At 36.9% G+C, this 27,522-nt stretch overlaps 1 protein-coding gene across 4 annotated transcripts in view; it reads right to left on the bottom strand.

Moving 5' to 3' along the window:
- PCED1B (PC-esterase domain containing 1B) overlaps positions 1–27,522 on the bottom strand; it is a 286,638-nt gene that overhangs the window by 210,133 nt on the left and 48,983 nt on the right. For 2 of the 4 annotated variants that reach the window (XM_081058552.1, XM_081058548.1), the window contains exon 2: positions 10,717–10,871. The exons of 1 other annotated variant lie outside the window; for it this stretch is intronic. The gene's annotated coding sequence lies outside the window, so the exon portion shown is untranslated. Of the gene's footprint in view, positions 1–10,716; positions 10,872–19,410; positions 19,559–27,522 lie in introns of all 4 variants that reach the window. One more of the 4 variants, XM_081058549.1, reaches the window with a different exon arrangement.

The raw sequence follows: 27,522 nt of genomic DNA, 5'->3' as shown, positions 1-27,522 counted from the left end.
GTTAGATGTTTTCTATTTTGTTTATTACAAGAAATATTTTAAACCTTTCACAGCTTCAGAGTCAGGCTCACCTTTTCCTTGCAATGGCTGAGTTCTTGCTGTACCAGTTCAAGCGTATTTGTACTAGTTTCCATATCTTTGAGTACCACTTAAGGTAGCTTTGCTGATATGCGGTGAGTAAAAAACCAACACTTCTACCAGCACTTCTATAGTGTTGCACACCAAGATTATCTTCTAGAAAGACCTAAAAGTCCAACAGATATGCCACAAAGGTTTAGTAATGTTGGTGCTTAAGAACTAGGTGTGGTGAGAACCACAGATATTTCATGGACAGTCCACAATCTTTCATCTTGACTTTAGGTCAGGGGTGTCCAAAACTGAGGCCCGCAATCCATTTTTTTATTGGCCTGCAGCAAATTCCCAAAATATGTTTAGTTTACTTAAATAAACCAGGTGAGGCAATACGTACTTCACCTCAAGTGAGTGGCATGGCTGTTTGTGTATTTTACCGCATATGGTCCTTGGTAAAAAACGTTGAAAAAAGTTTTGACACCCCTGCTTTAGGTCATACTTTGAACTAAAATAAACAAACAAACAAACAAACAAACAAATATTACTTTAATATTCCTTTTCTCCCCAGCCCCTCCTTCTATGGTTAGGAGATACTAAGCCTTCTGCTCTAACCCAATAATAATAATAGATAGAAATGATAGATATTCAAAATATGTTATCAGGCTTTGGGAAAGGCACTCTAGAAAATGGAAAGAAAAGGTTTATTTACTTCTAAATTTGACTGAAGGAATAACCACTAATTGATTAATGGCTTTAAAGTGATATAGAAACATGAACTCTGAAGGTCTGTCAGTGCTTATTTCTCACTAAAATACATTTCAAAACACATGTCATTGTTCTTTGAGTGCTAATTAATTCATATTTAAGACATGCACACAAAAACATCTTCCATGTTTCTGAGACAATTCTGAGACAATGTAAAAATACACCAGTTGACGGTTTGCTTAAATGGAGCACGATTATCGCCAAGTTGCACAGCCTTTCTATCTGTACTTCACTGCAGGAAATCTCACTGTGTATGTGACCTGAATACATACAACGCAGTGGAAAATTCCATAAATGCACAGTAGCCTAAGAGCACCCAACAGCTGCCTTACTATTTTTTGTTTTTTAAATCAAACACAAGGGATTTCTGAAGAACAGCTTCCAAACCACTGGGGCTTTTTAGAGTTTTCTGTCATTTTCATCTATTTATATTAATTCTCAAACAGCATCCATTCAAATTGCTAGGCTTCAACCCTGAGGAATGTAAACACTGAGGTAATTATGAGCCTTATTTTTCAGTGGCACATATTTAAATGATTATCTGAAAGTCAAATGTTAATGTCACAAAATAGAGGAGTAAAACATAGTTATTGTATTGTGCCCGTAGATAATAGGCTAAAATAGAGCAAGCAATCAAACACAGCAAGATTTGAATGTGGAGACTAGAAGTGCTTTTTCATCATGTAAACACTGTAGAAGTAGGTATATTTTATTTGCATTAGCATTCCAGAAGGGTATGAGGCAAAGGGGTTAGAAGAAAATGTGTGGAGTCCAGAGCTGGACAAAGTACAGTGTACAATTGGGCAGGGGTATAGGGTGAGACAGCAACTCAGCACAGTCCTCAACCTGAATCTGTCAGGAGCTCAAGGACAGCAAAGGAAATCCTTTGTTACATGGATATTAGTCATGTGCTGTCCGAGACCCTCTTCCTTCGCTGGGTTTTATTTCTATAAGTTGTCCTTCATCCTCTCTTCTATAACCTACCTCCTCCTTTAGAGCCAATCTGAACAAATAACTGTGAAGTCAGTAATGTTCTTAATTACGTCCTAATTTATATTTATCATCCATGATGGAACTATGCTCTCAGGCAATTTTATAGAATCATCAAATCTGGTTGCTATTGATTGACTTGTGTCCCCCCCACTCCTCCCCAAAATACATGTGGAAGTCCTAAACCTCAGTATCTCACAATGTGACCTCATTTGGAGATAGGGCAGTTGCCACTATTTAATAATAAGTGGTAATAAGTCAGGATGAGATCATACTGGAGTAAGGTGGGCCCTTAACCCAATAAATCTGGTGTCCTTATAAGAAGATGGCCGTGTGAAGATACCCAGATGCACAGGGAGAATGTCACGTGAAGACGGAGGCAGAGATTGAAACGAAGCATTTTCAAGTCAAGGAATGCCAAGACTGTAACCAGAAACTAGGAGAGAGGCATGGGACAGATTTTCCCTCAGCTCATAGAAGGAACCAGCCTTGCCAACACATTGACTTTAGATTTCTAGCCTCCAGCACTGTGAGTCAATCATTTTAGGTTGTTTTAAGCCACCCAGGTAGTGGTATTTTTTGATGGCAGCCCTAGGGAGCTAAGACACTAATATTTGGAAGAACCTTAAGGTTTCTATGTCTAGATGACAATTCTACCGAATAACAAGAATGGCTGCCAACATTTACTGCTTGTTGAATATGTCCATGCCAGACACCATCAGGGATCCTCCACCGAGCCTGCCCCTAATCACTTCTACGGAAACCAGGCTGCCCTTTATTACCCCTACTCAAGTATCCAGAGATCCTGCTCTGAGCCATAGGTGGTCCTCTCAGCAGTCCTAGTTCTGAGTCTCCTGTAGGCAGCTCTCAAAATCTCTAAGAGTTTCCTTGTTGACTGCAGTCCATGGGTATATGTTCTCACTAAAGACAGACCTACTGGGAAGTTAAATAGTCAAGTGAGCATCAGTCTGGGGGCACAAACTCAGAGTAAGGTGTGTTAGTCAGATGAACTGAATATTTAATGGCTCTAGATATATCCATTTCACAATGACAACAATCTTCGGGATGGAATGTTTCCATCCTCTTCTTGTCAAAGGATGATAAGCTGAGATGTTCAGCTTTACACTGGCACTGGGAAACAAAATTTGCCACCCTAAAATGTATCTTTCTGGCATGAAAGTTATTTTGTTTTTAAGAAACAAAAGACTCAGGATGAAACTTTGACCTTCCCCCTCACTACCTAAAAGAGTTTCGACAGAGGGCCTGTTCCAGGAAGGGAGCTATCCCCATAGACAAATATAGGTAGTATACTATGAAGTAGGTGTTGAGGGGGGAGACTCAGCAGGTCCTAGAGATCAGAGTCCACTCTGTGAGACCCACTGTCTCTGCATGGCCCAGCAAACATTTGTTTACCAAACATTTGCCTTTCCATCTCCATATGAATTGTCTTCCTCCCCTCTGAAGTCCCAAATCACTACCCCCCCTTTTCTTTAGCTCAAGATGGCATACAAGCCACAACTGCTTAATTTGCCATTGGGCCCCATATTTTTATCGGTCCCCCATATGTACATACATAATTACATTTGGTTATTTGGTCCTGTTCATCTGTCTCATGTCCATTTAATTTTTAGACCAGCCAGAAGAACCTAAAAGGATACAGAGCAATTTCTTTCTCCCCAACAGTATCCTTTCCAGAGCTCCCTAAGCTGACCAACCTTTTTCCGGGAGTAACGTTTTTTTCCTTAGTTATAATAATATACTAATTAGTCAAGTTACAGTTTGATTGGTGTATTAGTCCAGTAAGCAGATGTCAAGATGGGGTTAAACGTGCATGGATTTTATTAGGGGAGGGAGCCAGGGATGGCTGGGAGGGTCCTTGCACTATGATGCAAGTCTGACCCTGAGTGAAGAAGAAAGGGAGAGCAGGGAGAGTGGAAATGTCCCAGACTACCACACAGTCCTAGGAAGGTTCGTCAAGGCTGCTTGGGGGTATGGGTAGGGTAGGGGATGGTGACTAGAGGCAAAGTGGGCTATAGGAGCAGTCCCACACCTCCCGGAAATGGGTCGAACTCAGCATTCCTGCTGCACTCAGTCATTGGCTGGAAGTAGCCGTGGAGGCTTGGCTTCAGCACTGACGTAGTGAAAGATTTCAGAGCACGAAAGCTGGACCTTTGGTCAGTTACATACCCTGTTGTAGGAGGTCTTCTCATGGCCCACGTGCTACAACCTGGGAGCCACGTGTTTTATTTAAGGGGACTAGGACTGCACATCTTAGTAATGTGTTGATTTAAAATTTCACAGCCAGAGGCAATTTTACTTCTTATTTCTTGGAAGAAACCTCATTGTGGCTTGACCTTCAACTACTCATAACCCTATTTTGTTTTATTCTATGCACCTATTATATCTATAAACACTATATATACATACACATATTTATATACATATATACATACATACACATATGTACATACACATATATACACATATATATGTATATATGTGTATATATATATCTATCTACATTTTAAAAAGGAAGAGAAAGCCATAAAGTTAAACACTTCCTGAGAAATATAACTTTCCCCAAACCCATAATGAAATAGCTCCTAACTCAAAGGATCCTGTTTTAGTGCACTGAATTACATCCATTAGACATCACACAAAGGCACATTCATAATAGCATCTCCAGGTGAATAAATGAATTACACCTTGCAGCATAGATCATATTTAATGAAACACCTTGCTGGGTCTTAAGAACACTTTACTTCTCTTTAATGAGAACAGATATTGTCCTCAGAAATAGTAATTTCCACAATTCTCAGTACTGCGAACGGGTGAAACAAACAACAGTGCACATCATTTTTACAACACTGTCCAAATAGCATTTGAAGAATGTGCTGAGCACAGCTCCTTCTGCCTCATCAGTGAATGTTATGTAGAGATGATGTGCGAGAACATATGTGCACATGTGGATTCAGCGAGACCAAATGACTATACATCCAGACCCTCTGGGAACGGATTGCTCTTAAAACAATGTGAAATAAAAAGGGAAAGAGTGAAAAATACCATCTGCAATATATGAATCTTGGACTGTCTCCTGGTTTACTGTCAAACCTTAGATAAATTACTTAATTAACTTTTTGACCCATTCCTCTTTTATTGGGCTGCCTTTTTCTTTTTTTAAACTGATGGTAGTTTAGGTAGCACAATGTAATCCAGATAAAACCATTTTGGCTTAATTCTTTTTATAAAATTTTTGTGAAAATGCCATTTCAATGATCAGACTTCCTGTATATTTTTCCAGTTTTTTCCCCCTTTATAACTTGTTTAGAATATTTTTCAATCACCTAATGTAATGCAAAGATATATGACCAGAGTAAAAGCAAAAACATTTGAGCCTCTCTTTTGATTTAGGAATTAGTTCCATAAAACACTTATGCTTCAAGTTTATCTCAAGTTCATGAATAGAGCAGGAAGTCTAGAATAATAATAACCAAATAATAGGAACCTTCAAATAATCAAATTTTTGTCTTTCACAGTCAGCACTCTAATTTTACGGAAAAAAAATACAAGTAAACAACCATAACTTTTAAGATGACTTAATATTTTTGGACATCTTCAGTTGATTACAATTGAAAATTGTTTTTGAACTATAACATACTTTGAATATATATATATATATACATATATGTATACACATATGTATACATATATGTATATATATATATATTCAAAATGCTCTATTTTGCTAAGGCAAGAAATAAAATGATATATTTCATAAATAATTTTAACAAGAGGAGGCACAAAAAGGATTTTGGCATTTAGAGAGTTAACTCCTAGCAAACCGGAATAACCAGATCTTCTCATTTAGTTATCCTTAAATTTGCTATACTTTTCAATACATATGGAAAAATACATGACCTTCTACAGACTGTTGCAGCCTAAAATCTCGTCAGTGAGCACTGAGTCATTTCCTAGGAAGCCAAATAGCATCAGCTGCCTGCTTTCCTTCTATGCCCACCTTCTTGCTCCCATGATTATCATGAGTACAGCTAATTAGATAAATCATTCTAGGCCCATAGTTTATTTGAGAAAGACAGGTGACAAAGAAGATGACTGCAGTATTCCCCAAGGTCCCAAGGCCAAGTTACCTAGAACTACAGGAAAGCTAAATTTTGCAGGCACTTCTCCCTCTATCACACACACACACACACACACACACGCACACACACACACCCCTCACACCGTATGTTACACTTTTGTCACTTCTTTTCTCACTGCTGGCCTTGATGTTCATTCAAACTGGACTTTGCACGCAGAGTGTTTATATGCTAAAGAGGACACATACGGAATGAATAGTCTGGAGTCACATATGCACCTAAGAAATCATTTTTGAACCCTATGATTTATTATTAAGCAGGCACCCAATAAACATTCATTGAATAAATGAATGTATACATGCCACCTACTGACATTAGGGCTCATTCTTATTATTTGTTGGGTGGTTTATTCCCTTTTGCTTCTGAATCATTTCTTCTGCATATTTCACGGATCCTATGCTGCTAGGAATTGCTGTTTTGGGAATTAAACATGATGAATCTGAACTTTAACAATTCTGGAAAACATCGATTGAAGCTTGGTCTTTTCCATTCTCTATCTTGGGCTCATTCCAATTTTGTCAATGACTTTCAGCTATTCTCCTAATAGTCCATCTGCAGTTTAAATTCTATGTATGTCTTTAAGTGAAATTCCTAAATAGATGAACAGGCAATATATGTACCAAAACCCAACACAAATTAAATCCTATGCTGAGAAAATAAATCACCAGGGAGTTGGTGTTTTCTTTGTGGGTTTCTTTTTTTTTCTTGCTGCTTGTTTGTTTTATATTAAAGAGTGAGCTTGTTGGTTAATTTAATGCTCTCTATATAAATGATTGGTTTAAAATGTAATCACCTGCAGAGGGATTCCAATTTTATTTACATGTTTGACATTCACACGACTTAACTTGAATCCAGATCTTTGGGGTTCTGGATTTGAGAATGGGGCAGGACATGAGACACTTATTAATGCCTGTACTGGGCCCTTCCCCATTCTGCCATTCATACTTGTCTCATCACCTAGTTTGCCTGCCAATTTCTACACATGCTCAGAGCCAACTAAACCTCTTTAACCACCATGCTTTCTGGGGGAACCTGTCCAAACATCGTGTGTTGTCTTTCTTGAGGCAACATTGCTGCAGGTTCCAGTGTTGTGGGTGGAAGAGCTGTGTAGCAGACCGTTATAGAGCTTAATGAAAATTACACAGAGCCATTAAACACTGGTGTGCAAAGCTCTACTAGTAGGACAACGTTTTGCAAAATATGAACCCACCTATATAGATTTGTTTAAGAAGATTAAACCTGTTTGTAACAAGGTTATGCTTGTGCTCTATGTATCAAAACCCATTGATGACCTGTTTGCTCTCTTCCTTCATATTCCACATAGTTTCTATGACAATGCTTTGCACATTTCTCAGAGCAGAAGGACTGAAACAGTATCTGTTGGTGCTTCTCAGAAGAGCAGTGGTGATTTTTCTATTGGAAGTATTTAAAAATATGTAATTACTACTCATTCATTGTAAAATAAATACAAATGAAGAAATAGGAGAAAATTAAAATTCTTATAATTCCACCACCCAATAATTAACCACTATTGGTAGCTTGTGTGAAAGCTTTTCAGACTTTTTCTATACATATACGTATATATTTTCCAAAGATGGGAGCATGTTGTACATACTCTCTACAGAGTCTTTTAATCCAATTCTTTCACTTAACAATTTTACAAGCTATTTTCCCATGTTAATTAATATTCTTTTACAACCAATAATTTTTAATGGTGCTTAGAATTGCTTCATATACAGGTATCATGAACATTTAATCATTTTACAGTTGACAGGCTGTTTTTGATAACTTACTATTATAAGTAGTACTGTTATAAACATCTTCAGCTAAGTATTTGTTTCCTTAGAATTAATGATTTCTTTATGATAAATTAGGAGAAGCAAAAGTGCTGGTTCAAAGTCTATGTGTATTTTTAAGGCGTGTGATATTTAAAGTGGCAGCAATTTCTGAAGGAATCCTTGCTGTTATAATATCTGACTTGGGCTTTGGAACAGACAATTTGAGGGGGAGAAAATGACTAAGAACATATCGTAAGCCATCTCACTTTGTGTGGACAATGAAATAGTGGGATCTCTAGGTTTCCAAGTGAATAGTTGGTTTCAAGTGGAGCATGCTCATAAGAGATGTTTTAAAACTAAGGACTAATTTGGGTCCATTTATACCTGAGAAAATATAGGTGTGTTCAAAATACTTTGTGCAGTGGATTCTGCTGGACTTTTTTCTGAGCCACCCCAGACATTAGAAATGCCACTTTATGGAGCAGGGTCACTGACAATGACTGGCAGAGTGACACGAAGCCCTCTTTCCAGTTAATCTTACCTTGTTCTCTTCACATCACTGAAGGGCATGATGCCAACTTAAATGTGACATGCCCTATCAAGCCTGGACAAACCACCAATTGGATTTCGTTTGCCACAAAAAGGTCACAGGTGACTCACTGTGCTCCAAAAACACCCAGTGTGCCCTCAGTATAATGGAGCTTTGGTTAAGAAGTCAAAAATGAAAGGAGAAAGCAATGTGTGGTAGAGCAACTGGAGCCTCATAAAAGACAAGGCTGAGGATGTGGTCTGGGCAGAGAAGGAGAGAAGAGCTATATACCATTTCAGTGGTGACAAATATCACCAGTGACAAAGAATGGCTAATAACTGTGGGCAAGGGGAAGAAAGTGCACACACGTTTTTCTAAATTTCTTCTAGAATTAGTTAATATGGACTTACACTTTAAAGAAGAGAAAGAGGCCAAATGAATACATTAAAAATGTCTCTTAAATACAGGACTCAGAAAACATCGGTATCCACCAGGTGGAGACCAGGTTAGTGGACACAACCCACAGAAGGAGACAATGTGGAGGTGTCACATGTATTCAATCTATTGTCAACTGACATCGCTCCTCTTCCCTTCCCCCATCCCTCACCAGGAAAGGGACCGCTGCTGATGGCAAACAATCCCACGTTCCTTTCTGCACACACCCAACAAGGACACATTCTACCCTGTTGTGACCCATTATGTTCGCTGCTGTATTGCATTGATCACCCCATGTAACAGCTTCAAGGAAGAGCAAACAGCTGATCAACTTGCCAGGCCCACATCTTCTGTTATGTTTTCCAAAGATTTTTATTTCAATGAACATAAAATGGTCTTCTATGGCACAGATTTTAAAAAGTGTTATAGTATATTGTGGATTCTAAAACGTCAACTAACTAAGAGCAATTGTACAAAGAGTGCTTTGATTATATCTGTATGAATAATCGCAAAAGTATTTTTATGATTTTATCCAAAAGAACACCAATTCTTTAGCTTATTTAGATCTTCCATGAAGAACATTGGCTACCACCAACGTTTTTTTTTCATTTTTTCTAAAAATGAATCTTATTTTAAATACTCGAATAATTTACTGTAAAAATAGAAAAACTGAAAGAAAAAGTGGCAGTTAAATTAGCCTATTTGAATTGTCTTGAAAACAAGTGAACAAGAGGGCAAAAATATAGACAATGTCTTTGTGCTTTCCATATGGGGGCATAGTTAGTCCTGCACAGTACTTAGGAACAAGACTATTGCTTGTTCCTAAGTTCCTAGGAATAATCAGATAAGGGAAGAACAACAACAAGGGACGAGAATGAGGAGCAAGACCAGAAGACTCCACAGAACCATCAGTTGTATGTTGGTGGGGCAGGGCAGGGGAAGGGTCTGATAATCTTCCTTAACAGCTCTGAGTCCTTCTGTCCACCTCTCAGGCCTGTCTGACCTCCCGCTGGGTTGACAACAATGATGAACAGATATCAGGTACAGACATTGCCATTCTCGAATTTTAGAGAAGTTCTTGCCCAACAACAATTGCAACACACAGCTGTTTTCCTTTGCACATAGTGAGGATATGCCCACCTTCTCGCTCCCATGGTTAGCATAAAGAGCGTGTTTTTCTTTGGCTGAAAGAATTTTACATCCTGGGTTTCTTCTCACCAGTCTAGGTAATAGCTACTCATGAGACACATAAGTAATTGTGAGGTGATGGAGTGTGAGACCTCACATGATACACATCTTTTAAAATAGTCATAGTGACATCATTCAATAGCTATTTCCCAGATTAAGATGGAAAATATTTCCAGAGGAAGATAAAGATAACTAAAACAAAAGGTAGGTGGCCAATTTATAATCTGGAGCAAAGCCCCGAGGCAAGAGAAAGACCAAGGTCAGGGAAGTTTCCTATTCTCTTTTTCTCTCTCTCCCCCTAAAGATTGCTCTGAAACCCAGTAGCCATCACTACCTTTTCTTTAAAGTTCCAGGGACTGAAACATTACAAGAGATACAGAGTGGGAGGTTTGTTGAAGATGCCAGAGCCTTATAAAAACTCCTGGATGAGAATTAAGAAATACCTCTTGACATTCATTTATCTTCTGCTTCCAGATTCTTTGATATGTTTAGCATAAGAAGTGCTAATTGATTCCCCCTTTTATTTTAGCATAATGGAGCTTGGGGTATTGTTGTTCTACAGTTACTCCTACATTTTCAACTATTGCTGCACAACGCCATCTCCTTAAAAGCATACTTGTGGTGAAGTAATTCACGCTCAAGTTCTAACAGTAGATGTCAGCACTAACCTTGCTCATTTAGTTTCAGAATCAATTTTAACACACACAGAATTCACGTTATTTCTTGTTCAATGGCCAACAACTTATGGACAAGAAATATCTAAAATGTTATTTTTAATGAAAATAGATAATTAGATGCTTACCTTAAAAAAATCCAAATTTCCTTTTGGAAACGACAAAGTTGGCGAATTTGCCCTCATTCATGGAGACGAGTGACATGCAAATGGAAACCTTGCCTACTTTCAGATACCGTTTCTTGCTCATCAAACTCCCAGACAAGTCTGTTTGTTACGACATTCTTGAAGAAAGTAACAGACAAAGGCTGAGGTCAAAAAGAGAAAATTCTTACTGTATTCTACAAAATTTACATCTCAGAGTCTGACAGTTAGCATTACTTACGCTTTATTTTAATAGACTATTTTTAGAACAGTTTTCAGTTTACAGAAAAACTGAGTTGAAGGTACAGAGACTTCCCCATGCTCGCTGCCCTATGCACAGCAACCCCGCTCCCCCAATCAGCATCCCACACCAGAGGGAAACATTTGTTATAATGGATGAACTTACACTGACACATCATTTTCACCTGAAGTTCATAGGGTTTACTCTTGGTGTTGTACATTTTATGGATTTTGACAAATATCGGGGGTGCCAAAAATGTATACAAGTGGACACTTTGGTCAGCATTGCTCAAGCAGCAGTTTGCTGCAATCAGAAGTGTCTGGACGCTGATGGTAACCACTTTGAGCACCTCTTGTAATTGCAGAAGTCAAACGTGACTTCTATTCATCTTCTGTTATTGGTACATATTGAGTATTACAATTTTAATACAGTTTTCCTTTCTTAAAATGTGTATGCATTTTTTGGCACTTTCTGTACATAATGACATGTATCCCCATTATAGCATCCTACAGAGTACTTTCACTGCCCTAAAAATGTCTTGTGCTCCACCTATTCATGCCTTCTTCCTCCTCCCCATTGCAACTACTAATACTTTTACTGTCTTCATAGCTTTGCCTTTTCCAGATTGTCATATAGTTGGAAATTGTACAGTAGGTAGCCTTTTCAGATTGGATTTTTTTCACTTAGTGATAAGCATTCAAGATTCTTCTTTGTCTTTTCATTGCTTGATAGCTGTTTTTTTTCAAACCCTAAATAATATTCTATTATTAGGATACACTATAGTTTTTTCATCTGTTCACCTACTGAAGGACGTTTAGATTGCTTCTAAGTTTTGCAATTATGAATAGAACTACTATTAACATTTGTGTGCAGGTTTTTGTGTGGACATGTTTTCACCACATTTGGGTAATAGCAGAAAAGCAAAATTGCTGGATCATATGGCAAGAGTATGTTTATTTTTGTAAGAAAATTAAACTTCCAAAAGTTGTTTTCCAATGTATCTTCCAAAGTGGATGTTCGATTTTTTTTTTTTATTATTCCTACCAGCAATAAATGAGCCTTCCTGTTGATCCACATCCTCACCAGCGTTTGCTGTTGTCAGTGTTTTGGACTTTTGCCATCCTAATAGGTGTGTAGTGGTCTCTCATTTTTGTTTAATTTGCAGTTCCACAATAGCTCCTGATGTTCAGCATCTTTTCATATGCTTATTTGCCATCTGTATATCTTTTCTGGTGAAGTGTCTGTTCAGGTTTTTTGCTCATTTTTTTAAAAATTGACTTGTTTTCTTGCTGTTGAGTTTTAAGAGTTCTTTGTAAATTTTGCATAAAAATTCTTTATCAGATATGTGTTTTGTGGGCATTTTCTCACGGTCTGTGGCTTATCTTCTCATTCTCATAATAGTGCCTCTTGCAAAGCAGAAGTTTCTTATTTTAGTGAAATCCAGCTTATAAATTCTTTCTTCCTTTTTTTTTTTTTAAGATTGCTGTTGATTTTTTTCTTTTAATCATGCCTTTCGTCCTATATCTGAAGAGTTGCTGCTATACCTAGGTCATTTAGATTTTCTCCTACGTTATCTTCTAGGAGTTTAATAGTTTTTGTTTTACATTTAGGCCTGTGATCCATTTTGAGTTAATTTTTATGAGGAATGCAGTTCTGTGTCTAGATTTATTTATTTATCTATCTATTTTTTTATTTATTTAAATTAAAGTTTATTGCGGGTGACAATGGTTAGTGAAGTTACATAGGTTTTAGGTGTACAATTCTGTAATACATCATCTATAAATCACATTGTGTGTTTACCATCCAGAGTCAGTTCTCCTTCCATCACCGTATATTCGATCCCATTGTTCCAGCACCATTTGTTGAAAACACTATATTTGGCCCACTGTATTGCCTTTGCTCCTTTGTCAAAGATCAATTGACTATATTTATGTGAGTTTATTTCTGGGTTCTCTGTTCTGTTCCATTGATTTATTTCACTATTATCACACTCTCTTGATGACTGTAGATTTATAGTAAGTCTTGAAGTCAGGTAACATCAGTCTTCCAAATTTGTTCTTCTCCTTCAATATTCTGTTGGCTATTGTGGGTCTTTTGCCTGTCCACATAAACCTTAGAATCAGTTTGTCAGTATTCACTAAACAACTTGCCAAAAGTTTTAGATTGTGAAGAAACGACATCTTGACAATATTGAGTCTTTCTATACATAAATAGGGCGTATCTCTCCATTTATTTAATTCTTTGATTTCTTTAATCAGATTTTTAGTTTTTCTCATTTAGAGCATCTCTATATATTTATACCTAAGTATTTTATATTTTTGGATGCTAATGTAAATGCTATTGTATTTTTAAATTTCAAATCACACTTGTTCATTGATGATATATAGGAAAGCAATTGACTTTTTTACATTAGCTCTGTATTTTGCAACCTTGCTATAATTGCTTACTAATTCCAGTATTTTTGTCAATTCTGTTGGATTTTCTACATAGACGTCTATGTCATATGTGAACAAAGACAGTTTTATTCCTTCTTTCCCAATCCGTATACTTTTTTATTTTGTCTTATTGTAGTAACTAGGACTTCCAATATGGTGTTCAAAGAAATAGTGAGAGGGGACATCCTTGTCTTGTTCCTGATCTTAATGGCAAAGGTTCTAGTTTCTCAACATTAAGTATTATGTTAACTGTGGTTTTCTTGTAGATATTCTTTGTTAAGTTGACGAAGTTCTCCTCTATTCCTAGTTTAAAATTTTTATCATAAATGAGTGTTGGATTTTGTCAAATGCCTCTGCTGCATTCATTGATGTAATCTTGGTTTTTCTTCTTTAGCCTAGTGATGTGATGGACTACATTAATTTCTGAATGTTGAAACAGCCTTGACCCAGGTGATATTTAGAAGTATATGGTTTAATCTCCAAGCATTTTGGGATTTTTGCAGCTATCTTCCTGTTATTGATTTTTAGTTTAATTCCACGGTGGTCTGAGAGCAGACATTATAATGATTCTTATTTTGAATTTGTTGCCATAAGAAAAACAAGGAAACTGCCATTTGCCACAACATGGATGGACCTGGAGAACATTATGTTAAGTGAAATCAGCCAGACAGAGAAAGATAAATATTGTATGATTATACTTACATATAGAATCTTGGAGAGAAAAAAAAAAATCCTCAGAAAAAGAAATCAGACTTGTGGTTACCCTAAGCAGGGAATGAGGAGAATGGAATTGGAGAAAAGTGGTCTAAAGGTATAAACTTCCGGTTATAAGATAAATACTTATAAGATAAGTGCTATGGATGTAATGAATAACATCATGACTCTAGTTAACACTGCTGTATGATATATATGAAAGTTGTTAAGAGAGTAGATCCTAAGACTTCTCATCATAAAGAGAATTTTTTCTTTTTTATATATCTATATTAAATTACAGATGTTAACTAAACTTTTTGTTGTAATGGTTTCATAATACATGTAAGTCAAACCATTATGCTGCACACTTTAAACCTATACAGTGATATATGTCAATTATATCTCAATAAAACAGAAAAACATGTTATTGTGTGTAACAAGAATGTGGTCTGTCTTGGTGAATATTCCATGTGAGTTTGAGAAGAATGTGTATCTTGAATGTGTTGTTGTTGGATGAAGCAATCTATAGATGTTAATTAGATCCAGGTGATTGATGGTGTTGTTGAGTTTAACTACGTCCTTATTGATTTTCTATATGCTACATTGGGCCATTTCTGATAGAGGGGTTTTGAAATCTCTAGCTAATAATCTATTTCTCCTTGCAGTTCTATCAGCCTCATGTATTTTGATTCTCTATTGTTAGGTGCATATACATTAAGGATAGTTATGTCTTTTTCGAGAATTGATCCCTTTATTATTATATAATGCCCCTCTTTATCCCTCATAGGTTTCCTTGCTCTGAAATCTGCTCTGCCTGAAATGAATATAGCTATTTCCTCTTTCTTTTGATTAATGTTAGTATGATATATCATCTCCATTCCTTTACTTTTAGTCTATATGTATCTTTATGTTTAAAATGGGTTTCTTGTAAACAACATATAGGTGTGTCTTGTTTTTTTAAAATCTATTCTGACAACCTCTGCCTTTTAATAGTGTATTTAGATATTGACATTTAAAGTGAATATTGATACAGTTGGATTAACATCTACCATATTTGTTACTGTTTTCTATTCGTTGTTTTTATTCTTTATTTCTATATTTGTCTTTCACTCTTTTTCTGCCCTTTGTGGTTTTAAGTGAGCATTTTACATGATTCCATTTTCTCTTCTATTTTAGCATAACAATTATATTTCTTTTTCTTACTTTTTTAAGAGGCTGTCCTAGAGTTTGCAATATACATATGCCCTAGAGTTTGCAATATACAGCATACATAGAGTTTGCAATATACAATATGCAATGGTAATAATGCACCATTAATCCAAGTTTACTTTCAAGTAACACTATGCTGTAACACTTCATGGGCTTCATGTGTTGTTCAGAACCTTATAAGAAAATAATCCTAATTCCTCCTTCTCTTCTCTTGTATAATTGCTGTGATTCATGTCACTTGTGTAGAAGTATACAACATTTGAATACATTGTTGATATTATTTTGAAGAAATTGTTATCAGATCAATTAAGACTAAGAATGTTATCAAGAATTAAAAAACAAAAATTTTTATTTTCCTTTCACTTATTCCATCTCTACTGATCTTTTTTCTCTATGCAAATCTGAGTTTCTGACTCATATAATTTTCCTTCTCTCTAAAAAACTACTTTTATCATGTCTTGCAAGGCAGGTCTACTGGCAATAATTTTTGCTCGTCTTAGAAAGTCTTTATTTCTCCTCCACTTTTGAAGAATAATTTTGTAGGATTTAGAATTTTAGATTGGTGTTTTTTAATCCCAATACTGTAAATATTTCACTCCAATCTTTTCTTGCTTGCGTGGTTTCTGAGAAGTCAGATGTAATTCTTATTTTTGCTCCTCAATAGGTGAGATATTTTTCCTTCTGGAGTCTTTCAAGATTTTTTCTTTATTTTTGATTTTCTCCAATTTGAATATGATATATCTAAGTGTAGTGTTTTAAGCATTTATATTCTTGGTGTTCTGAGTTTCCTGGATCTGTGGTTTGATATCTGATATAAATTTGGGATAAATTATCAATCATTATTGCTTCAAATATTTTTTGTTTCTTTCTCTTTCTTCTCCATCTGGTATTTACCATTATGAGGATGAATAGTTGTCTCACTGTTCTTGTATATTCTGCTCTTTTTTTTTTCCAGTCTTTTTTTCTCTTTTCTTTTTCATTATGGAAATTTCTATTGACGTATCCTCAAGCTCAGAGGTTCTTTGCCTCAGCTGTGTCCAGCCTTCTAAGGAGCCCATCAAAAGCACTTTTCTTTTCTGTTACAGTGTTTTGTCTCTATCATTTCTGTTTTATTCTTTCTTAGAATTTTCATCCCTCTGCTTACATTGCCCATCTGTTCTTGTATGTTATCTACTTTATCCATTAGAGCTTTTAGAATATTAATCACAGTTTTTTTTAAATTCCTAGTTCTGATAAATCCAATATGCTGCCATATTTAAGTCTGGTTCCGATGCTTGTTCTGTCTCTTCAAACTTCATTGTTTGTCTTTTAGTATTCTTTGCAATTTTTTTGCTGAAAGCTGACATGATGTACTGGTACTCTGGTAAGTGGGCCTTTAGTGGTATGGCGGTAAGGCATGGCAGGAGGAGAAATGGTCTTTAATCCTATGATTAGGGCTCAATCTCTTCGTGAGCTTGTGTCCCTGAGCTGTGAACTTCACCAGTGCATCTTGGTTTCACAACACCCCATTTAGGTGGTAGAAGATGGCCAGAGTCGACTGCAGTTGAGTATTTCCCTTCTCCCATGTGGAAGGGATTTGTCTTCTCTCAGGTTAGTCAGGTTCTGATAAAACCTCAATCATTTATGCTCTGGTAAAATACTTTTCCTCTTTAGGGCTGACTTATGGTGAAGAACAGAACACTCTAGAGAATTTCAAAATGTTAATTTTTCCCCTCCATCTGCAGGAAGCACGAAGAGACTTTTTTCCAATCTTCTCTGTGAGAACCTAGTAGATGTCTTGCAAGTAAAATTCACAAAAGTGTCTTTTGGGGGCTCTGCTATGGCTGGGCAAGTCCCCCTGGACTGTCCACACTGAGCCTCCAGCAAGTGGTCAGTAACAGTTGGAGTTTTCCTACCCTGGCACTGGCTCCCGAGAAGGTCTCTGTTCTCTGTGCAAAGGTTTTTGTTTCAGAAAGTTGTGGTCTTTGTATTGGCCTACCCGTCTCTCCAGTTTTATGTACAATGGTTTGCCCTTGATCTCACTTCTGACAGATCTAAGAAAAGTTATTGATTTTTTCAATTTGGTCAGCTTCTTCCTTATTATTAGGATGGAAGGACAACTTCTAAGCGCTTCATATGCCTGACCAAAACCTGGAAGTCCTAATTACGCTTTTAAAGCATTTGCTTTTTTCTTATTTTCTGTCGGCACTGTAGAATTATTTACTCTGAGAGGCATCCTCCCAAATACCAAGTTCTTCAGCTCATTTATTTTATAAGGAGCTTAGTAAACAGTGATTATAGGCTAACAGGCTATTCATGTTGGAAGTGATCTTAGAAACCATCCAATCCAACCCTTGTTTTTTAGGTGGAAAAAATAAATGAGGTCTAGAAAAATTAAGTTACTTGATCAAGGTCATTGAGCTGGTTAATGGAGAGCCAAATCTTTTGGTTGGTCTTGTGCTTTTTTTTTTCTTCATTCCACATCTCTCAATTTTTAAATTGCTTAATTTGCCAGTCTTTCTACTTGGATTGAGTGTTTACACAGTCTCTTTTTATGTGAGAGTCTGACTTAATCTTAGAGAAATGTCTGATTAGAAACAGTTTGTTACTGCAGCCTCTACTGTTTGATTACTTAATGCTCATTCCCTACCTCCACCCCAGTGTTGCAGCACTATTCACCCTGCCTCCCTCATGTCTCAGAGGACAATGACCCCCATCCTCAAGGCAGATCCTGTTTAGCCTAAACCCAACCTGGAAATCCCATTTTCTTTCCAAATCTTAGCTTAAGAATGAACATGTGACCCAATTCAGGGTATTGGGACATAGGGGAAGGGGTTTCTGGAAAAGATCTTATTCCTGGGAGGTAAAAACAAGAAAAAATCATTGCTACATCTGAATGTGAGGCCCAGAGCTTCTGTTGCCCTTTTGGACCTGTAAGAGGAGCTAGCCAAGGGGCAAAGGTGACCCACTAAAGAAGGTGGAACAAGGAGATGGAAAGAACAAAGATCCGTGAGGACATTGTTAAGTGATTAGACTTCCTGTTATGTTAGAGGTTAAATGGCTTTATTGTTTAACTAAGTTTATGTTGAGGTTTCATGTAACTTGCAGTCAAAGTTAACCTAATAAAACAGCTATCTAATGTGTATTATCTTGCTTCCAAATTTATCTTAAATACATACTTTGCTTAAATTTAATATAAATCTAATGCATAAATATAGTGTCTGGTCTACTATATTTAGGAATCTGTCTAATTTCTATGCCTACAAATCACAACCATAGTTCTATGTTCTTTCAGGTTCAGATGTTCCAGTCTGATGACCCACTGTCCCAAAATCAGCCTGCCAGTTTTGGATTCTTCAGGAGAATATTTTTTAAAAATGAATCCAATGGACTTAATGCAGACATATTCCCACCATTCCCTGTTATCTTATGTTCTGCTACTTTACACATTTATGTGACTTGCTGGGCTTTTGCGGTATCTGTTCTTAGGACCCTAATAAAGAGATGCTTTATTTGCTCAGAGATGCTTCTTCTTCTTTTTTCTTTAATCTCCAATCCCAGTGCCCATAACTACAAGTTTCATAAATGATAGGCAATTTAGAGATTCAGTGTCTCTAGAAAACACAGTCTACATAAGCCAGTGGTGCTCAACCCTGACTGCACATGAAAATCAGCTGCTGGAAAGAGTCTCTAGTCCCAATGCCCACACCCTAGATGAAGTAAGTCAGAATCCCTGGGAGTGGGACCCAGGCATCAGTGCTTTTTCTTTTTAATTAAAAAGCAGTTTTAATTTTTGAAATAATATAACATTTACAAAAAGGTTGCAAAAGATAGTATGAAAAATTCTTGTATACCGTTAATCCAGATACTCTATAGTACTTTTGTCATTCTCTTCCTCTCCACCCCCTTTTTTCTGTCTGTCTCTCTCTAAATATGCTAGTCTCTATAAATGCATACTTTTCTGAAACATTTGAAAGTAAGTTGAAGACACAACACCCCTCTACTTCAAACCATTTTAGTGTGTATTTCCTAAAAACAAGGACATTCTCTTACATAATTAGAGTACTATTATCAAAATCCAGAAATCCACATTGGTACAATTATATCATATAACCTACAAACCTTATTCAGATTTCCCAAATGTCCCACTGATGTCATTTTTCTGGTCTAGTTTCTAGTCTAGGATCCAATTCAAGATCACCATAGCATTTACTTATCATGTCTCTTTAGTCTCGTTTAATATAGAACTGCTCCTTGCATTTTTTAGGACCTGAAAAAAATTTAAATAACAGACTGGTTATTTTGTAGAACCTCACTCAATGTGGGTTTTTCATGTTTTCGTATGATTAAATCAGGTAGTTTCTGCATTTTTGGCAGAATACCCGAGTTATGCTGTGTCCTCAGTGCATCGTTACCAGGAAGCAAATGACAAGCATCTGTATTTTTTAAGTTCCCCCATGTGATTCCTACATGAGCCCAATGTTGAGAACTACTCCTTTTGGCCAAGTATATATTGACCTTTATTTTTCAAACTGAATATCCTCTTAACAGATGGGACCTGTAATCCACCAGGAAAGAACTGTTTAACTCTGCAAGGGGCAAGTCAAATCAACAAGCCAAACGGTGATGTCAAAATGTTGAGAAGGTTGGTGACAAGACTGAAGGAAAGATAGGGATGAAGGAGTAATGAACTGTCTTCATGTTGTATCCGATTTAAGTCTGGTTCTTAAACTGCTACTGAATACATTACACTCTTAAAATGCACTGGAGGACCTTTGGGTCCTTCCATCTATCATCTAGGCCTTCACACTGACAAAATGTCTTCCCTCCTATGTTCCCATAGGACAGTGTTCCTTTCAAGTGATACTTATCATATGTCCCCCTGTATTTAATGTATTTACCTGTTTTTTCCCACTAGTTTGCAAGTTTTCTAGGTACAAAAATTTAATTTTACTAAAATTTTATCCCCATGCATCATGAAGATGATTGTATATTATTAAACATTCAATGAATGCTTGCTAAGATAGATTAGAAAAGGTTGCCAGCTCACATTTTCTTTTCCATTTTAAATAAGAAGTTTATTTAAACAACAAAACTCTTGACTTGCAGGAAAAACTAAGATTCATTTCTGTTAGAGTAATTTAACCCTATTTAAATACAGATTGCCCTACATTTCATAGCCACAATAAAAGCTATAAAATGGTCCTCAGTTTTACAATAATAAATGAAAAACATTAAAATTCTCCAATCAAACAAGGTATGCAAAGATTTTTATGGTTTTGTTGTTGTTGTTGTTGTTGTTGTTGTTAAACTGTGAGAACACAATAACTTTTTTTAAAAAAAGAAATCCATGTATAAATGGACCTGTGCAGTTCCAACCAGGTTATTCAAGGGTAAACTGTTTATTTAAAATCCAGTAAGCTTTTCCCTTTTGCACTCATTCGTTTTTTTTAACCTTCAGCAGATAAGTCTCAGTTTTCACTGACTATCGAAGTAAAGGGTGACCATGGTTTGAGATAGCTAAGTTGAAATTCTCAAAAGCCTTTCTTTATATCACCATCATCCTAGGGTTCCCCAAATGCCTAACCAACATTTGATTTTCTAAATCACAGTCTTCCCCTCCAAGGAAAAGCTCCACATCATTCTAACTCTCCAAATTACATCTCTTCTTCTGTAGGTCATGTTAGTTTGCATATTTGAGGGGGACTTACCTACCCTCAACCATTTAAACAACTGGCAAATTACACTTTCAACATTCTTCCCCACGAATACTTTCTCCTGATTAATTAGAAGATCAATAACTATTCCCATCCTGACCTCAGCCCACCTGAACACGCTGCTCACCCCATTTGGAGCACCCTTTAATGAATGCCCTTTTTTATTTTGAGATTTCTTTGCATTCTATGTAACTCCATCCATGGCAACACCACCTCTCAGATAAAAAGCAAAGGAGGGCACAGACACCTATTCAGTTTGCTTTGGTAAAATCTCCCAGGCACTGGGACAGGCAGATGGAGTCCTAGCAAAATTTTCACCTTGTGGCCACCGGTTGTCTTCATTGCTAACACAGCCTGGTTTTAAACAATGATTGGGTTTTTCACAATGAGCATGTAATCTTTCACAATAGTTGTGATGTTTTCATGGTTCCATAAAGGATAAGAAAACACTACTTGAAGACATATATGAAGATAAGATGTATAAACATAGACCAGTTTACCACGACACACACCTTCATGCAAGGTTCAGTCCGTTTGTGCTTTAACATTCCGCCTTCTCAGTGTCCATCTGCAGCTGTAAAAGGTTTACTCTGTGAGCTGCTCAGCTCGCTTCTCTACCTTGTTCCATGGATAAGTGTGGCTAATTTGCCTCTCTTACTAGTTTCCTACAAGTCTCTCCTGACAAGAAGATTCCTGTACCATCACTCATTTCACAGCTAATGAGGAGCCTTTCATTTACACCCAATTATTACAGTGAATTAAGCTTTCGGAAACTGTTAAAAATCTTTTTTCATAAAATGAAAAATAACTCTATTTAGTAAAAAACACAGTTTTTCTTTCTGTCCTGTTATCAATAATTTTACCTTAAAAGCTGCTGGGAAAGAGTAAAGTTACCAATTTTCTGAAATTGCAAAGAGCAACACTTTAAGTGATTCCATTTTGACCCTTTTCAAGTTATTCATTTAAATTCCACAAATGTTCATGGAACCGTATCATAGAACCCTACCTAAAGTATAAGATGCAAGTGTTGACCTCAACAGCTGATAACTTTGTAGGGCAGGTCGTATACACAATTATAATAGAAGACAGAATCTATTCTATACTAGGCGTGAAAAAGAACACACGCTGCAAAGCTGGAACACCAAAGAAAAGGTTCAGTCCAGCTGGGGAGGGAGTTGTGGATTGGGGAAGACTTAAGAGATGAAGGCAGAAGGAAGGGCAGACTTTTGACAGGAAGAATAGGGATGGGGATAAAGAAGGCATTTAGGTGGAAAAAGCAGCCATGCTCACAGAGGGCTTGGGTGAACCGGACCTTGGAAAGTGAGGGAAGAATAAGGCTGGAAATGCAGCTTGGACCTTGGGCCTGAGAGTGTTGTGTTTCTGCCAAACAGTTTATACTTCACTCCATAGTCTCTATGGAGCCAATGGGTATTTCTGCAAAGGAATATTATCAGAGCTATGCTCAGAGAAGCTTGCTCTGATGCTATTACTTACACGGTGGCAGTTTTAGCAGGGGTAGGGAAACCACAGCTCATGGGCCAAAGTTAGCCTATTGAAACGAGTTAAGAATGGTTTTTAAATGTTTAAATGGTTGAAAAAATCTAAAAGAAGAATATATGTTGTGATACATGAAAATTACATGAAATTCAAATTTCAGGGTCTAAAAGTAAAGTTTCACTGGAACACAGCAACATTCATTCATTTATGTATTATCCAGGCTGCTTTTCACTATAATGGAAGAGCTGAATATTTTCAGCAGAGACCATATGGTTCAGAAAGCCTAAAATATTTACTGTCTGGCTCTGCACAGAAAAGATTTTCTCAATCCCTGGTCTAGAAGTCTAGTTTAAAGAAATCAGACAACTAGAAATTTCAGGGGGAAAAATATAAAACACACAGAATTAACTAACACTTGTTTAGGCTTGATACCTGAAATTTTGCTGTACATTAAGGCAAATATTTTTTTTATTCTTCCTTCATTCATTTAGCTACTCACCCCAAGCTAACCAATTAATAATATGTTTATTCTTGAAACTCCAAACTCCAAAGTAGAAAACAAACAAAAAATACAATGCTCAACAATGAACAGGCAAAGACAAAGAAAGCACTGCATTTTCCCTCCCTTTGCAAAGCAGGGCTAAGGTCACGGTTTTTCCACTTGATATGTCACCTGTGGAAACCCATATAACTTCTCTTTATTCCTTTTCTCATCTTTAAGTTGGGTTAATAAAATGTTCCCTTCATACCTCTCAGTGAAGGAGATATCCTGTTTCCCTGAAAATAAGACCTAGCTGGATAATCAGTTCCAATGTGTCTTTTGGAGCAAAAATTAATATAAGACAGTCTTGCAGAGTAATGCAAACACAGTAATGTAGAGGATAGTATTCTGTCCAACTTTAAGTTGACACATAGTCATAACAGTTTCAGTCAACAAATATTGAGCACCTACTATGTGCCAGGTGGCATTCTAGGCTTTGAGGCACATGTAAAATAAAACAAAGATGCCTGCTCTCATGGGGCCTAACTTCATGCTTATGAAAATGGCAATCTTACCATCTTTTCTCTCATCTCTCCTGGTCCCTCTCCATTGTCAATTTCTGTGCTATGGAAAATTGTTATAATCATACTTGATTGCATTAAAGAGACAAACCACAAGCCCAAAATGGAGTCACTTGTGCTAAAGCCCACGACAGTGAATCTAGATTTAATACCTGACCTAACTGCATTTTCAACCTTTTCAAAGAATGTAATCGTAAGCGGTCAGTCTGGAATTTTCTGCTCAGTACTAATGAGGTCATCTATCATTGGGCCTTCTTCATCCCCCTAAAGGAAGCTGAAGCAATCTGTCTGATAAGATACCCCATCATCCTCCCTTCCTTTAAAGGAAGGAACCCTTGCCTGAAACAATCTTTTCTTTTCTCCAGCTAATAACTTTCTTGTCCCTCCCAGTTTCTGCCTATAAAAGCCGTCTATGTTATACAGTTTCTCAGAGCACCTCTCTATTTCCTAAACAGGATACTGCCTGATTCATGAATAAAGCCAATTAGATCTTCAGGTGAATTTTTTTTTCTTTTTTTTTTCCAGGTGAATTTTTGTTCCTTAACAATTGTAATGATCTTCAATGAAGTCACTATGTGATAAATCCAATGAGTCCTTCTCTGACACAATAGTTTTTCCCCAGTTGCCAGTTCTGAACTGGAAGTGAACCTGCTATAAATTATCCTGGACATTCAGAGAAGGGAACTAGGCAGGCTTCTTATCCCTGGTAAGGATCAATGTAATTTGTCCAGATTTATCCAAAGATTCACTCAGGGTGAATGTAAAGATTCTTTCCTAAGTATAGACAACTTTCATTTCTCTTTGCCAATATCAAATATCTACATAATGCTTTATAAAAACTGAAATGGACTCTCTGGGAATGATCCCAAAAGACATATTCTAAGATTACAATGTAAATTATTAAGTTATATAAACAGTCACATGAAAGCATTTAAATAAAATTTACACATAAAAGACCGCTTCTGTCAAAGTCAGCCTTTAGATCTACTTCAAATTCTTAAATGGAAGACTATTTTATTTACTTTCTTGACTTGTTTAAATATGAAAGTTTATCTCTTCTTTGCTTTTCTTTCTTTTTTCTGAATAGACCTGAATCACACCAGATAAAAATTTATATCAAAAAATATTTTATGTCTTTCTCTAATAAAAATCTAGAGTAACACTGTCCAAAAGAATTTTCTGTGATAAAAATGTTCTAACTCTGTGCCACCAGCCACATGTAGCTAATGAGCACTTAAAATGTGTCTAGTATGATAGAAAATTTGAGTTTTTAATTCCATGTACTTTGAATTAAATTTAAAATTGAATAACTACCTATGGCTACTGGCTACTGTTTTGGACACGTCAGGTGCCAGGCTTTAGACCCTAAGAGTCATGCATTCTAATTCTCCCTAATTAAAAGTTACTAAGAGTCCAAATTGTTATCACAGCACTTACTGCCTGTGGAGAAAAGCAGATACATCAATAGACATGCAGAGCAATCTTCCTCTTCATCTCTGCACAGGGCAGATTGGGGAGAGAGAGATGGAAATTCTGTGTTTGTATTTAGTGTTATGGGGCTAAAGGGAAAAAGTGTTATGAATATCCACAAACCATTACCTTCCCATGAATCCTAATATGTACTCTGTTTAATATAGAGAGAATGAAAAGAAAGTACCTTTCTTTCTGACATGATAGAGACTCAGACAATTTCTCATTTTGCTCAGATGGGAGAACTTCCTCCTAAATACTTTTCTCTTACTCATTTTTATTCATTTATTCAATGGGCATCAATTAAGCACATTACTGCACTTCCGCACAGTTAATAAAGTTACTAAAGACTATAATCATCTCTGCAAATCTCACATGTTTATTGAATTATCCAGTGGGGCACAGAGATTCTCTTTATTCTATTTCCTCCAAGGATCCTTCAAACCCACTCTCTTGCCAGTTCTTCTCTGTCCCTAAAGGAAATACCAAGCCGATGCCACAGCTTTTCTAGTCTCCTGCAGTCACAAGAAACATTTCATTCAGTAGTTTTGAAAAGTACCTTCCAATCTAACTTTGAAATGTGCATTTTTTACCCAGTTTAAAGCCTCTGCCTCTCCCATCAAGGCCTGTTTGTGACTGGGAAATCTGTGGGGTTAGGAGACCCGTCTTTTCCCTTGCTCTTTCAAGTCCTTCTCCTTACACACTCACTAACTGCCTTTTTGGCCCCCTCAGGGTTGGCACATATGAGGAAAGGGAGAATTAATGGTGGGAGTCTATTCTAATTGTACTAATACAGTTATAATTTGGTATTAGTGCTCTCTGGATGCATCGGATACACAATTCTAGACTCCTGTGAACGTGACCGTCCTTCTACCAAACACCTCAGTATCATTCTGAGGGGTTTCTCACCTATAGTTCTTTGACTTAGATGAACATATGTCCTTGGCTACCACTGCCATTCTCCACACCCCCCAGCTCCCAGGCAGTCTGCATATTGGGTCACCTTGACCCTCCACATCATCCTCACAGCCAGAATCCTTCTCAAGATGATTCAATCAGCTGGCTTCTGAAGGATCTGCCGAGGCTCATGGGAAATACTTCTGAACTTGTGCCCCTTCAAAACAACCATCTCTTTGTTTCTCAGCAATTTCAGCCAATGCGTTTTCCCTCTAGACTTTTAAGTGTGCGTCTCTATGTCCTTCAAACTCTATGGGACTCATATCAGGTTCTCTGGGTAGTTCTCTTGAAATCTCTCATTTGACTTGAGGTAGAAGGGTAACACCCCACCACATCCCCATGGAGAGAGGTGTAAACTCCTCCAAGGAAATGTAAACTCCCAGATTTCCAACCTCCCAATCAATTCTAAACATTCTATTATAAAGTATAGATAGATATGCTATACTAACAGGAATGCAGCTGCATGATATTGATTGATACTTTTCCAAATGAATTACATATTCAGTGACAAACATTGACCAGCAGTTTTTGATTCAAGTGTATTGGTAAGGATGCTTTTGGCTGTAACCAGTGATGGGGTGGAATATGTTTAACAACCAGATTTTCATTGGATTAAAAAAACCTCCAACTCACAGCATCTGCCAAGTTCAAAGTTGTACATAGTCCGCTCACAGCCAACTTCAAGCTAACAACATGATGTAACTGAGTACAGAGTTGGGAAGAGATGTTCACTATCAGCTCTATGAGCCCACATGAGCTGGCTCCAGCACTTGCTGTGACTTCAGTCATAGTAACAAATCGAACTGGTTTACACCACAAGGGGAGATATTGCTTTACATTGCAGGCAATCTGGAATCGGGGGAGAGTTAGGGCTTGCTTATCTATTGGTTCATGGAAGTCATAAGAGACCCAAGTTCTTTCTGGCTTGCTGTGTTGCCAGCAACAATGTTGGCTTGATTCTGAGGCCCGTGACTTTTGTAAAGTCAACTCACTCAGAATCTTTCCTTGGTCTGAGCTTTGGAACATTAAACAAACTTGACATCAAAGACCTCCAAAGTAGATTTTTTTTTTTTTTTTTAGAATTTAATTTCTCTCTTCCTCTCTTAGTCTCCATACAATTTTCAGGTGAAAAAAAAATTGTGCTAGATACTCTATAAGGTCCTATAAGTTTTAAGAGTTATGACCTGCTTCTACAACTTGTTTCCACATATCCTTGTTTCTATGTACTCTTCCCCTTGATGATCTCATCTTCTCATATGGTTTCAATTTTGTCTGTATGTATTGTAGATAATTCCCAACTATGTAACTCTAGCTCTGAAACTTTTTCATAACTCCAATACCAATATTTCCAAATGCCCAATCAACATTTTTTTACATAGGCCCCAGTGACTTCAAACTTAACCTAGCTAATGCAAAACAATTCACTCTTCTTTTGTCCATTCCAAAGAAATAAACCAAACAACACAAAACTTTTCCTGAAAGTGTCAGTCACTGTTAAAGGCACCACTACTCTCCAAGACATACAAGTTGA

Source organism: Rhinolophus hipposideros (genome assembly GCF_964194185.1).
Source record: "Rhinolophus hipposideros genome assembly, chromosome: 9".
NCBI classification, from domain to species: Eukaryota; Metazoa; Chordata; class Mammalia; order Chiroptera; family Rhinolophidae; genus Rhinolophus; species Rhinolophus hipposideros.
The sequence above is the reverse complement of the archived record's forward strand: the minus strand, read 5'-3'. Positions and strand labels throughout refer to the sequence as shown.